Raw genomic sequence first — 14,346 nt, 5'->3', positions numbered from 1 at the left:
TACCTTGGTAGGCCTGACAAAGTCCAATGCTAGCTTTTGAGTTCTGCTTCACAGTAAATTGGGCTCTCCTCTCTTTTCTGTTGTTCAGGGTTGAGGCAGGTGAGGCAGAAGGGCCCTTAGCTGTCCAGCTAAGGCAGTTCCAGAGGCTTGGTCTGTGTTGTGCCAGCCCAGGAGCAAGATGCCTTGCCTAATGTGCATCTTCATGGTGGTTGGCTGAGTATCGGGTTTGAAGTACAAGGCCTGGAGTTGAATTTATTCTTTCCTTTTCAAAGTGGGATACTTCTCTCCATGCTTTTGAAGCTGGGAGAGGATGACAGAGAGAACTGTCCTTTCCACCTACAATACTAACCCCAGGCACTATGGCCTCTTGCCTGGCTTTCCTGCCTTTCATGAGGGTAGTTTGGTATGTGAGTGGTTGTTCAAATTGGTAGCTCCTTGGGGAGCCGATTTCCAGGCAACCTTATCCAGCTGCCATGCTGTTCCATGTCCCCACCTCACATTCACGGAGAGAAAAACTAAGTTCCACTCTTAAGGTGGGAAAGACGGCTGACAAGGAATTTGTGAACATATTTTAAAACCATCACATTCCATACTTTCTCTTGCTTAGGACTTCAGTTGAATATTCGACCTTGGCGAAACTAGTACTTGGGGGTACTTGTCTTAAATATTTAACCTGTTTTGGACACAATGGTAAAGATGAAAGAGAGGCATCCAACCACTTTACATGGCCATTGGCTCTAACATTGCATCGCAAGTTTACTTGGCAAAATGCCGCAGAGGTGGGGGCAGTGGAGGTCAGGCGAGACAGCCTCTTAGATCTGACATGTTTGTGAATAACTGATGATGAGGGTAACAAGAATGCTGATGATTCCCATTGTGCCTGCCCTGTATCTGGGAATTTTGGAAATCTTGGTATGACTCAGGTGGAATTCTAAGTGGCAGCTATTGCTGTGGCCAGTGAGTGTGAAGTGTCCTTAATCGGAGTTGTCCTCGGCACACAGGGTAGGGAAGCTGGTCTCCCTGGCCAGCAAATCTTCAGTGATTGCTGCCCAGGAGCTACAGGGCTTCATAGTGAAAATGTCAGTCATTGTAGAGTCAGGGGCTGCATTCTTGTGGTGCCGCCCCTGGTGAGGCAGCCCAAGGCACCCTGATGTAGGCAAGCCCACTCCTTTGTTTTTCTTTTTTCTTTGGTTTGAAAGATATCATCAATCTTTCATTTAAGTACTGCCCTTCATCTTGTAGGAAATGGTACAATTTTAAATTGGAACTTCTTTCCCAAGAAGTAGTATCTTTGATTTAACACACAACCTTGGGCCACAGAGATAGCTCAGCAGGCTAAGTTCCTGCCTAGGCAAGCTCAGCAACTGTGGTTCAATCCCTGACACTACATGCCATGCTGGCCTTGCTGTGAATGTGTCAAGCCAGCCACTAAGACCAGGCATGGTGGTGCATACTTATAATCCCAGTGCCTGGGAGGTTGAGACAAGAGGACCACTATGAGTTCGAGCTCCATATTGAGACCCTGTACCAAATGCAAATCAATCAATCAATCAACCAATCAATCACATACACACACAACCTTCAAGAAAAATAAAGTTTATACAATTCACTGGAACATAGTGCGGCACTAGTAGAAGCAGCAGCGCCTCTCAGTCCACCACCCCACCCTCTGACTGGTCTGGAAGCTGTGAGCTAGAGTTTCAAAAGCTGTCCAGCTACTCCTACATGTTGAAAATCACTGCCTGGGTGGGTAATGTTACTCCTACAGCAGTCACAAAATCATAAGACCACAAGTTAAAATACGTAGTTCTAAAAGCAATCATTTAAATTTTATCTTTCCATGTTTTTATCTGTAATTTTTGTTTTCCCCTTGATAAATTCTATTCTTCCATATAAATCTGACCTGTCTGTTAGATCCTGTTGCTATTATTATTGCTTTGCTCAAACCCTGAATTTCCCTCACGCTGAGCTTGTGCAGTCCAACCTTACAGCAGTAATAAGGAGTGAGGAAGCGTGGATGCATGGTGCTACAGGCTAAGTGGAGCACCCTTCCAGCAGGGAAGTTACACTGAGCTGCTTGGGGGAAGCCTGTAGACACCCTGCGTGCTCTAGAAGAGCCCTCCATGAGGTGCCCTTGGCACAGGGCCCTGTATCGGCAGTGGAGCGTGCAACAGATGGCTGAGTGTGGGCCAGCAAGCGCTCTGGCTCTGTCTCTGAACTGATGGTTTGGGTGGCAGTACTTCAAGGCCGAAGCACCGCAGTGCCGGTCCTTGTGTGGTATTGGGTGTCTGCAGTTAAAGGGATGTGACCACACCCTCTCTACTCCAATTCTAACTTAATGAATTTAAGCAAATAGTTTCCATGACTACATGAGATATGTTTCTGGGTTTGGCTGGTTAGGATTAGTGTAATGAAGTCTCCACCCTTCATTATCTTCCAGGAAAGACCCCCAAGAAGCTGATCTGAAATGCCACCCAAAGCAGAATATCCCTGCTAAATATTTAAGTCTGTGTAGGACATCTTCATGTCCTATGCAGGAAATCTAGAGGTGACCCTTGGAAAATGCCAGGGACCTAAGATAGAAGTAGAATCAGAAGAGATATTTGGTTTCACTCTCCAACTCTGAGAAGGTCATTCTTCAGGGCTTGGAAGTTGTTTCGGGTTAGGTTCTGATCTAGACTAAAGATGCAATCCAAGATGTAGTCTCTGCAGGCAATCATTTTAAATCATACCTTGTCTGACCAATACTGCTCAAATCATCTTTGCTGGTTAAACTCAGTCCTACTGAAAACAAGTGCTTTGGCTTTGTGGTTTTTCAGCTTGTTCTGCTGCATTGTCCTGGGCCGGTCTTTGGATCTTACTGTAGGCCTGCAGGTGCCTCGTGCTGATCTGTACCACTAGCGGCCTCCCTGGGCAGAAAGCATCACAAGCCCTGGAGTGGGCACAGCATCGCACAGACAAGCACCAGAATCTTGAGCTTTATTTATTTCAGTAGCTTTCTAGGGAGAGGCAAAGTATTCTGGAGAAGCACATGTACATGAGTCCACTGTCTACAGATAGAGCTGAGGCCTTCTCAGGTGGACCTTTTGCTAAGTTTTCTACTTTTCTAGGAAGAAACAGCATACAAGACTCTTCTGGATCCAACAGGAGACACTGGTCTGTCAAATTTTGCCTAAATAAACTGGATATAATTATGTGTGGATTTTGAAGATTGTGTGTAAATCTCACATGCTCCACATTTTGTATGTTAGATTACAATACTGCTCAGCTTTGTGTGTGCATATCGGTGGCTGACCTCGTATAATGCTTCATCTGAGTCACAGAAATGGCCTCTCATGCTTCCATCCTATTCATTTCCTTTTAGAGATCGAGAGTGAAAATATCCACGGGGTGCAGGGGCACCGGGGAAGATGTCTGTCCGTGGCTGACCGAGGCCACTGCTGCCTGTTGTGCCTGACGCGGCTGGCTGGGCTGAGAGGCCGGCTGGGGCTGCTTGCTCAGTTGTCACTTTCCAGACCCTGCCCTACAGATGCAGGCAGCAAGTGCTCAGAACCTTCTCTTGCTCTGCTTTCTTTCTATTGTTCCCACTCAGGAGACAGACGCTTCCTAAGAGGGCTGAGTTTGGGACCTCAGGACCATGCAGAGCTTTTTTTCCTAGTTTACAATTTGGGTTTTTAGCAAGAGCATTAATAAAGAGTACTGCCATTGCTCTGGTTAAAATTTAGCTTTGTCAGTCACACATATGGTGTTACCACAAAATCCCCAAAATAGTCTAACACATTAACAAGGAAGACGCATTGTGTCCTCGAGTGCACAACAAGTGCTTCCTAGATGCAGTATGTTCATTGCATTATTTAAGTCACTGGCAAATTCTGCTTCAACCTGCTTTTAGTCTTGTTTCCAAGGCCAGGATCTTCAAAGTCCCAAAGCACGGCTATGAATTCTGACATAGTTCCTTCTGTACTATTGAGAAGAAAGTAGGCTATGTTTGGGTAAAATAGATGTCCATGACATCAACATCTTAACTTATGAAAACATAGGCTGCCATCCATGCAGATCTCTCAAGCAAGGGGATGCCCTCTTATGGCTCTGTCATCCTGACACATGGCATCTAGTTCATTGTGTGTTGTGGCAGGGCGGTGAAGGGGCAGACAGAGATAGAAGGGGGGGAAAGGGAGAGATGGAGAAGAGGGAGAGAGAGAGAGAGAGAGAGAGAGAGAGAGAGAGAGAGACTGACAGATAGACACAGAGACACAGAGAGAGACACTTAAAGATCCTGTTATCAATCACATTTATAGCCCAGGACAACTGGGTAGTATGTCCAGGGAGAAGAAGATGACAGAGGACCTGGTGAACACAGCAGCATTTCTAACACACTGTCATTCCCTTCACTTCCCATCCATATCCTGGACTTCATCACCTTAGAGTCAATGGCTTGCAGGTTTCCACTTTGGGTTCTTGGCTTTGATCCCTGAACACTGCTGTCACTTTCTTAAGACCTTGCTTTGTCATATCACTTCTTCAGCAATGACTTCAACACTCCCACCTCCATCAGTATGACCTGGACTCTTCTGTGTGTGTCCTATAAAATTGTATAATTTGGCTCCAGGCTCCATTCCCAAGTGTGTCACTATGCATCTCCAACATGAACACTGAACCTGGATTTTCAGCCCCAGCCTTAAGATCACGGTCCCTCAAACATGCCTTGCAAAGGTCCATCCTTATTTTTATTACACCCTTGTCCTCTATGTATCCCTGAAATATTTCTGGTCTAATAAACCAATGTGATGGCTCCTTTTACTGATCTCCCATTCAATCTATTATTTGTGGGGCTGGGGAGATAGCTCAGCAGCATAAGCGCCTGCCTGGCAAGTGCAAGGTTCTGAGTTCGATCCCTGATACCACCAAAAAATAAGAAAATAAGAAAATAAAATAAAATTTTATGCAAAAAAATAAAAGTAAAACAAAAATATGAGGCCAGGGAGATAGCTCAGTAGAATAAGTGCTTTCCTGGAAGGCTCTGAGTTCAATCTCTGGTACTGAAAAAAAAAGTGTAAAATCAATCTATTATTTGCTTTATTCATCTGGCATGTGCAGCTGACTGCTATCATTGGTTAACTCTCCCAAGCACTTCTTTTGCCGTATCTCTTCTATCACATCACTTACAGGAACCTATATTCAGAGTCCACCAAAATGTGGACACACTTCAGGAAAAGAAAAATGTTCTGATGTTTTCAGTAGAAGGTGTCACCCTTGTGTGGGGACCCTAGAGGATGTCATATATCACAAAAACTCACTACACTGTCAGCCCTCAGGAAAGAGACTGGAATGTACATGTGGCAACCTCAGGGTCAAGGTTACCCATGCAGCAGTTCACATTACTGACACACACCTGGACGCTCATGGCACCGTAGTGAGCGCCTCCTGGAACTGTGGAGGCCAAAGGCACCTTGCATTGGCCTCATGGTGTCTCATGCACATAGTACTGGGATATTTACACAATGTTTTCTTTTCCTGAGGTGGCTGTGCACTTTTTGGCAGATTCTGTGCACTGCATATTCCAATGATTTCAGAAAGCTGCTAAATAAGTAATAGTGTATGGTTAAGATTTGCTGAGAAGAGCAGATGCTTGCATGATTGAAAGATTGACTAGGCTCTAAGTTGCCTCACACGATCTGTAAGCTCCAGTTTTTGTATAAAGTTATGCTAATATTATGACAAGATTTATACTTTTATTTCTAGTGCATGTTGACAATGTGATGACAATGTGATTTAGTGGTACTAAATGAATATTGTGATTCTTAATGATAGTACCTGTCTTAGTTGTTTTCTCTTATTGCTGAGACAAAGTACCCAACATGCCCAGGTAAGTGGGAAGAGTTTATGTAGCTGATGGTTTGTAGAGGTTTTGGTTCAGAGTTGGCTGGCTTCAGAGTTGGGTGACGCAGTAGGAGAAATAGCTCATGGCAGGCAGAAGCAGCAAGGCAGCGAACAGTGAAATGCGAAGCAGCAGCCCTCTGTGTCCTCTTCTGTTCTGTCCAGCCTGCGCCCCAAAGGGCAGGCAGCATCCTACCCAGGTTGGGCCTTGTGTCCTAGCCCTGCACCATCGTCAGTCAGAGCACCACATAACCCTAGATCCAGCCACTTCTGAAAAGCATAATGCATGAGGCTGTGGGGAAGCATCGAGGTACGAGGCGTAGGAGTGTCTTTGCTTTTTTGATGTTCTTAATAAAGTTCTAAAGCCTCTTTTTTTAAAAAAAAATGTATTTAGTCCAAGGTGTACAGGGTCTCACTACACAGATTGGACTCACACCGATCCTCCTGTTTTCAGCTTCCCAAGCGCTGGGATTACAGGTGTGCACCGCCCATGCCCAGTCTCATTTGCTGTCTCAGTGTGCCCCGGGGGCGGGGCCGGCACAGCACAGTGTGAATCAAACCCCAGTCCCTGCGCCTGCCTAAGCAGGCACTTTATTCTGCTGAGTTATCTGGCTGGTCCTTCAAAATCTCTTTCTTAATGACCTAGCAAAACCAGTGGTTCAAGAGTGAATTTTTGATATTGTGTCCTGTATTAACACCATGATTAGGAATTAGCTACACAGTTTTGAGTATAAGGCTTTTGTGCCAGGCACTTGAGGGTTTAAATTCCACAACATGAAGTTTGTGACTGTGAACCTTTGGAGATTTGGCTACTCTGAGCCAGATTCTGAAAAATGTAATAGCCAGCTCCATCCTAGAGATGTTGAGATGGTGAAATGACATGATGTTTTTAAGACTTTTAAACCACACCTAATACTGCTCAGAAAACTTAATTCTATCACTAACATTTATGTTCTTTAAATTAGAAGACAACACTGTTTCTATCATTTTTCTTTCTGAATGCATTTTTGAGCACAGTAGTGTCGGGGCAGCAGCACATTCACAAAATCTCCATCATGGAGAACTTTGGTCCCTGACGCCAACATCCTGGGGCCACTGCCCAGGGGAGAGGTAACTGACTGTGGCAGGTGGCTAAGGTGTGGCAACCTTAACTGTGCCCATTTTTCAAAACAAATAAAACCATAATATAGACATGGACAGACGGATGACGGTTCCAGTTAGGACTTCACGACCAGTAAGGAAAAGTGATAAAAGGACGAACTCTGGCTCCCAGCAGCCCTGTTTCGTTATGCTTCCAAGCGGAGCTGCAACCTGTTGCAAATACTGGCAGCACTCCAGGAAGATGGAATTTGCAGATGCTTAGAATCGCCGGGCAGCTTGTGAAATTGTGTGCTGTGTTCTATTTTATGCATTTTTATGTGTGTAATGCTTTGTTTCAATAGTGAAGTTTGAGGCTACTGTGAGCAGGATTGGAGCGCCTTTGAGTTCTAAAAATTTTAGCAGATATATCCGAGTTTTAAGAGACAAAAGACCTTAGCAAGCATACAACAAATACTTCAACAAGTGTTTGCCAAAAATGTGGCGAATTAGATTTTTATACTGAGCTCAATCTGCACACTCACAGAAAAGAAAATGAAGGGAATAGATGCCAAGGGGTGGGTGTGATGTCTCTTTGGTTAGCTGACCTGACCTACTGTCAGGCTTCTGAAAACCTCACATCAGTGGGGACTCTTCAAGAGTAGTGCCAGTGATATCTATCTTTCTTTCTTTCTTTCTTTCTTTCTTTCTTTCTTTCTTTCTTTCTTTCTTTCTTTCTTTCTTTCTTTCTTCTTTTTTTCTGCTGCTGAGAATCACATTCAGGATCTTGCACTTGCCGCGCAGGCACTGTGTGGCTGAGCTATACCGGCCCTGTGGCATTTGCTTTATCCACTATCGAATCTAGTAATTTCTGTAGTGCAGAAATTATCTAAAACATTAGACCCTTAACTGGGCACTTGAACTTGAAATTTCTAAACTTGTGTCCCAATATGGATTACACGTGAACATTTTTAGTCTCTGGGTCAAATTTGGGTGCAAAATGAAATCTATTTTCCTACCTTTTGTTCATGGCATCTAAGACTACTTACCCCAAGTTTTCTAGCTTGGGTCAAGAATATAGCATAGTACTCTGAATAACTACTATGAAGACAACAATATACAATGTATTAATTATTGTGACTGTCCTACTAACCAGTTTTGAAACTGTCTCATTGCTATTTCTTTCTCATTAAAATTAATTTTAAAAAAAGACTATAGCATAAAAAGAAGTAGCTCTAAGCTGAGCTCATGGTCATGAGGCCTAGAATAGAACAGCAGGATTTGCTTTCTGAGATGGATCCCATTTGCTCCCTTAGGTACAACACAAGGATCCTTTTCAGAGCCAAATGGTGAGCGATCTTATCAGGCTCCTCTCTCGCCGCTGTTCTGAGCCGTCTGGCTCCAGCGTCTGACCAGGAGGTAACAGGTCCTGAGGCCAAAGTAAAGAGCAGCAGGTGAAGGTGAATGCCATAGAGCTGGCTCAGCACTGAGGGAATTCTGGCCATGTCCACTTTAACAAAACGCAATTCAGGTGAAAAATGACTGCTGCGCGGAGATTGAGATGTGCCAGCTGGGCCCTTCTTTCCCTGTCGCATCCATACTGACTGCTTCACCATTGTAGGAATTCCAGGGCGTCTTCTGGAGCTTAGGTCAAGATGGGGATGCCAAAGGAGCACCATCAAAGGAGAGGCCAATGAGAGAGCCAGGCGAGGTCGGTCCCGGTGATGCCAAGGCCCGCACATCACATGCCGAGGCCCGCACGTCATGCAGACCCATCCCTTTCCTCCGCGGCCTCACAGGAGAGTTGCTGCAGAACTTATTTCCTGTTGCTCTGTGTGTGCTGACTTGGTTTTTCATCATCTTTTCCTTCTTCCGTCTTATTTTTATGCCTTTGCTTCTCTTGCCTCTTGCATGGCAGTGACCATGGTCTTTCTTGATTCTTCTAAGTTGAAACATTTGTAGGGATGACTTTAGGATTTCTCTCTCTACCTTTTCAATTCCCAATAAGGCCTAGATTTCAATCATGGTTATAGACGTGAAGACCAACATTTCCTAAGATTTGCCATGCGTGGGTGTAAATGTATCAAAGAATACACACACACACACACACACACACACACACACTATACTGTTAAAAATCATGCTACTGTATAACTGGAAAGATTGAATTAAATAAGGACTACATACAATAGAAACAGACAGAGACATTTTAAAATGAAACATTGACTCTTAGAGTTTCTTTGTAACTCCTAGGCCACTTCTGCTTTCCTAAGTCTTGAGAATAAAATTAAGCAAACTATTTTTCTGAAAGGTCTTTAACTCACCTTTATTTAGCTTCTTAAAAGATTCAGTGATTTAACTAGCATTTTTGTTTCAATGTTTACCCTAATGTAAGCTCAGATTTAAGATTTGCTAGTTTAAGTTTCATTTTCTCTTCCACGCACTCCTGTGAGCCTCTCTGGGGTGTATGGGGCAGCTGTGGCCCATCTCACCACCTCTCTGGATCATATCCTGAAGCTAGAACAGTGATGAAAACAGGAAAACAGTGGCGAATATGTGTCTGGTCTGGAAATGCTGCCCCTCTAGGAGACGGAAGGCACAGCCGCGTTGTACCGTACACAGGCTCAGGCCTGCTTGTTGTAAACTTTAGGGATTTAGCACTTCAGCCAGCAGGCCATGGCACAGGGCTGCAAGAACACAGTGCTGAAGACAGCCAAAGGGTTATGCTGTACACAAAACCCTGAACACGCCTTGAAGGATGCTTGCCCTTTAAGGGCATCTTAACCCTTCTGGCCTCTGAGCCTGTGAGTCCTTTGCTCCTTTTTATTGCTCTTTCTCCTAAATAATTGCATTACACCCACTGTTATGCCTCAGGCCCCGAAATACGGTGCTAATGAGAATATCTTAACATTCGTGGGTAGAATGACATTTTAATCCACTGTGTGAGATGGGATGATCAGATTGCCCAGTTGTATTATTATTTTAAAGCTTGCTATTCTACTGCCACATTATTGAGTGATTAGATTCCATATGGTTTAATGATCAAATCAGATATTAGATAGACACAGTCAGCAAGAGGCTTAACATAACCTACTTTGGTGGTCTTGATAACATTGCCAACGCCATCTGAACAATAACGGCTGATCTGTGATGGGCTGACCGACATTTCCCTTCGCTGTTTCTTTGTCCTTTTTTCAACAATAACTAGAGGCAAATGTGGTAAAGCAGATAATGATAACTCACTAAGGACTATTGAAATTCTGTGACTAGAGCGTGGGTCTACTCGCCGTACATTAGCTCCTGGGGGTCTGTCTTCCACCAGTGTGTTTTCAGCTCCTCCTGCTTTCCTGACTCCCACTCTGCTGCTCTCCACCCCAGCTTCCTGTGCAGCGCCTCAGCCCCTTCTGCCCACTGTTGTCGGCAGTGCTCCACAGCCCAGTGCTCCACATCTTCGCAGCGGGGGAGATCCATGCTGTCTCAGCACCTCCTAAAGCCTCTCCTCACTTTCCCAGAGGCTTTGCTGACCTCCCCGCTGCCCCAGTCTGCTCCCGCTTGGCCCACCCTGCACCCTGCATCTCTCTGTTCTTTCAGCTCTGTGGCAGCTGCAGGCCAATGCTTGGTTCTGTGCTGTTTGGTGAGCTGGGTGAAGTCCAGAGTCAGATCTGCTTCTGCTTCTTACGTGCTGAGAACAGAGTACTATACATCGGCTGATGGTTAGCTACATGAGCAGATGAATGCCGCTTATCAAGGAATTTAACATATTGCTTTTTTTTTTTTTTTTGTATTTTGGGACAGGGTGTACAGGGTGTACAGGCTCTCACTGCATAGATCGGACTCATAGTGATCCTCCTGTTTACAATCTCCCAAGTGCTGGGATTACAGGCTTGCGCCACCACGCCCAGTCTCAAACAATGTCTCAGCATGCTCCTGGGGAGGGACCAGCATGGCAGGCCCTGTGATCGAACTCCTGTCTCCTGCCCCTTGTATCTGTCTAAGCAGATGCTTTAATCCACGGAGCTGTTTGGCGGATGCTTCTTTTGTTAGTTTTTAATAGAAAGAACTTTATCATTCGAGCACCTTCACTTGCATAAATTACTTTTTTGGGGTGTACATAAGGCCATTGATGTAGATTGGTATAGATCGGAGTGAATTTTGTTTAAAGATAAAACATGAAATTTAGTGGAAATAATTTTGAACTTCTGAATGAAGAAGCAAAGTTCTATTAATAAGTGTGTGGGTAGAAGCTTTTGTTTACATGCATAATCCTCTACATATGTACATCAAATAATTGTAAAACTATGAAGTGCATACTCTGTGCAGGTGAAAAACTTGATATAGAGAAGATACACACAATGAATATGTTTAATAGATCCTTCTGTGTCGTGAGACCTTTTTGGTCCTCATCTCGGTCCATGAAGTTTATCATTGTAATCCCAAAGGTATGTTATTGGAGTCCCACCAAGTTAATTCCAATCTACCACTCCCAGTGCAACCCACAGTGAAAATGAAGACACTGAAGTATATTTATAATTATGGTGAGCCAAGGGGTGCTAAGTCCCTAGACCCAGGGCCGAAACCAGGTTTTATTCAATCATGAAGAAGAAGTGGCTTGAAGATGAATGACTGAGAAGTGCAGAAAGTAGGTGAGTAGTGTGAGCTGGGCTAGGTGGGTGGCCTGCATTTACCTCTGCGATATGCGGAGAGGCCATGCAGAAAAATGATTTGCATTATGATATTGAGATAGTATCTAAGGTTTGGGGTCTGGTGCTTCAGCTCTGATGTAATCTTTCAAGCCCCAGGAAGTCATAGCTTCTATCTCGAGGCTGGATCCCAAGCTGGCAGAGCAGAGCACTGGCTCTTTGTCCTATCTCAACCCGGCTCACAGTAAAGAGCAGCAGGTGTGGGTTATCAGAGAAACATCCATGCTGCCTTCAAAGACTACCACCAGCACCTCGGCTAGACCAATATACATTGCTTAAGGCCAATTGAAAGGATAAAGAGAAGTCCTAGCCAGCTCTGCACATATCAATACAAGGAAACAGGGTCAGGCTCAGCCAAAATGGAGACAATCGCTCTTCTTTCAAGGAGAGCTGCTCAGGTGGGTTGTACAACATTATGTTGTATTTGGGTGTGCTCTCCACGGCCTGCTCCCAGAAAGTGACCGAGAATAGTGGTGTTCCTGACACGTGTGGATCTCTTCATTGACTGGCTTTGGCTTGTTTATATATAGATATTATATTATATATAAATTATATATATACATATATATATATATAACATTAATTTTCTATCACAATTTTGTTCCTACAAAGTTATTATTCAGAGAGATCCAGTAGCATCCCCAGTGCGACGAGGCTCGCAAGTGGCCTAGTCGGAGCTGTTACTTCTCACAGCTCTGTGGCTATACCTAGCTGTCTTCCAATTATGGGGATGGACTCAGCCAGGGTCTGAGCTGCTGTGTCTGGAAGCCTCCATCACACAGCGCCTTGGGTGTGCTCTCCACGGCCTGCTCCCAGAAAGTGACTGAGAACAGTGGTGTTCCTGACACATGTGGAGTTCCTCATTGACTGGCTTTGGCTTGAGAATTCCTCAGTGGCCTCATTAAATCTCCAGGCTCAATCCAGGAGGCTTCCACCATTTCCTCTCTATCTCTGCATCAGACTTGCATCTGACAGCTCTTGTGACCATCCCTGCCCTGCTGAAAAGCCTTCATGCTTCATCCTGTTGTGACATCTGCTCGAAGGATCTAGGCTCAGTCATCTCTCCATCAGGAAGTCCTTGAGAAGGGAGAGAAATGACACACATAGAGAATGGGAAAAGGGATGCACAAAGCTAGCATGGTGACTGTACTTGCCATCGGTGAGATTTCAAGAAGTTAGGATTTTTATTTTTAAGAACTGGCACTTGCTTGTCTGCCTTGTGTAAACAAGAGAAACTCGTACAGAAAGGGAGACAGACCCAAAGCTGCACCTGCGCCTGGGACTAGAGCATTTGTAGTTGGGTAGGGAAAGAACGGTTTGAGAAGGAGAGCAGGTGAAGCATTAAACTCTACTCCCAGAAGAGAATAGGAAGCAGCAATGAAGATCGTGAGCTCCAGGAGGAGCAGGAGCTCGGCGTGGCTCTGATGTTCATGATTAATAGCTGCATGAATTAGAACAGTTTTCAATGTCTGACTTACTTCCTCAGACATAAAGCGGGATTAATGACAACCACGTCATGTATCAAGTAAGAAAATACACTGGAAGGGCACAATCAGAAACTGCACTCCACAGAAATGAGGATTATGGAGATTAAGGCTGGTTGCTAAGTGGGTCTTTAGCTCTCAAGCAGGTGGACGTTTACAAAGTACACTGGAGAAGGGTGGGCCGGGTGCCGCGAGCCTGAGATCCAACTCATCAGGCCGAGCCAGAGGCCTGGAAGTGAGGCTGGCTTGCCAATTTAGCCAGACCCTGACTCAAAAGAGAGGTTTTTTTTTTAAAAAAAATGAGCTAGCAAATGGACTCAGTGGTACAGCGCTTGCCTGGCTTACACAAGGCTCAAGGCTCCAGAAAAAAAAAAATCAATGTTAAAGAAAGGTTCTGTTTTAAACTTGTTTAACCTTTAGTTGGCTGGTACCATTTCAGGAGTGAAAGGATGCCGTGTACATTTGTGCAGTGTGTACAGCAGCTACTACAGCATGTGCAAACTTTGTTGATCTGCGTGTCTTTTCAGTGAAGATGAAGACTCACTCAACTGAGTCAGAAGTACTTGCATGAATTTGATAATATAAAGTGATGTCAAAGTCATACGGCTAAAACTCTGGCGTAAACAATTATCACTGAATCCCTGACAAATGCTAATTACAGACGAGTTCTCTCAGCACTTGATCGTTGTTCAAGGGAGGATTGCAGAGCAGCTCCTGTGTGCCGTTGGAAACCTACTTAATTAATTTTGTTGATTTGTCTTTTGCTTTTCTAAATCTCCATAGAAATTCTTGCCCATTTACTTTTTGGTAGGACACACTTTGGAAGTACAATTATTCAGAAGTTCACTATGCACGTCTATGTTTCATGTAGGCTAACGTTCCCACCTGCCACGAGTACCATGGCCACCGAAGCTAAGTCACCAGATTTACAGTAGGGAAGACACCTGCCAAGAAGAGAAACTGGGCTTGTTTCCCTGAGTAGCATTTGACTTTCGACGCTTGCTGAGATAGACTTTAGCTCACCAATACTCTGCACAGAGATCGAGGATAGGACACTGTCTTATATATGTGTCTTATCCTATTTCATTTATTTTGTAGGGAGGCATTTTTCTTTACTTTTTCAGAATATTTCTATTAGTCTTGTGAGACTACCTTGCTTATTTTTTTAATTCAAGATACTGGCTTAAAAGAATTATATATCCACTAGG

General features: G+C 44.4%; 1 protein-coding gene and 1 long non-coding RNA gene across 2 annotated transcripts in view; one reads left to right on the top strand and one right to left on the bottom strand.

Moving 5' to 3' along the window:
- Ctnna3 (catenin alpha 3) overlaps positions 1-14,346 on the top strand; it is a 1,779,311-nt gene that overhangs the window by 862,877 nt on the left and 902,088 nt on the right. The window lies entirely within an intron of this gene.
- LOC111817004 overlaps positions 11,707-14,346 on the bottom strand; it is a 13,074-nt gene continuing 10,434 nt past the window's right edge. Inside the window, exon 3 of the long non-coding RNA XR_002821300.1 lies at positions 11,707-11,789. This is a non-coding gene — a long non-coding RNA (uncharacterized LOC111817004). The remainder of the gene's footprint in view (positions 11,790-14,346) is intronic.

Source organism: Octodon degus, unplaced genomic scaffold, assembly GCF_000260255.1.
Source record: "Octodon degus isolate 3935 unplaced genomic scaffold, OctDeg1.0 scaffold00046, whole genome shotgun sequence".
In the NCBI taxonomy this organism is placed as follows: Eukaryota; Metazoa; Chordata; class Mammalia; order Rodentia; family Octodontidae; genus Octodon; species Octodon degus.
The sequence above is the reverse complement of the archived record's forward strand: the minus strand, read 5'-3'. Positions and strand labels throughout refer to the sequence as shown.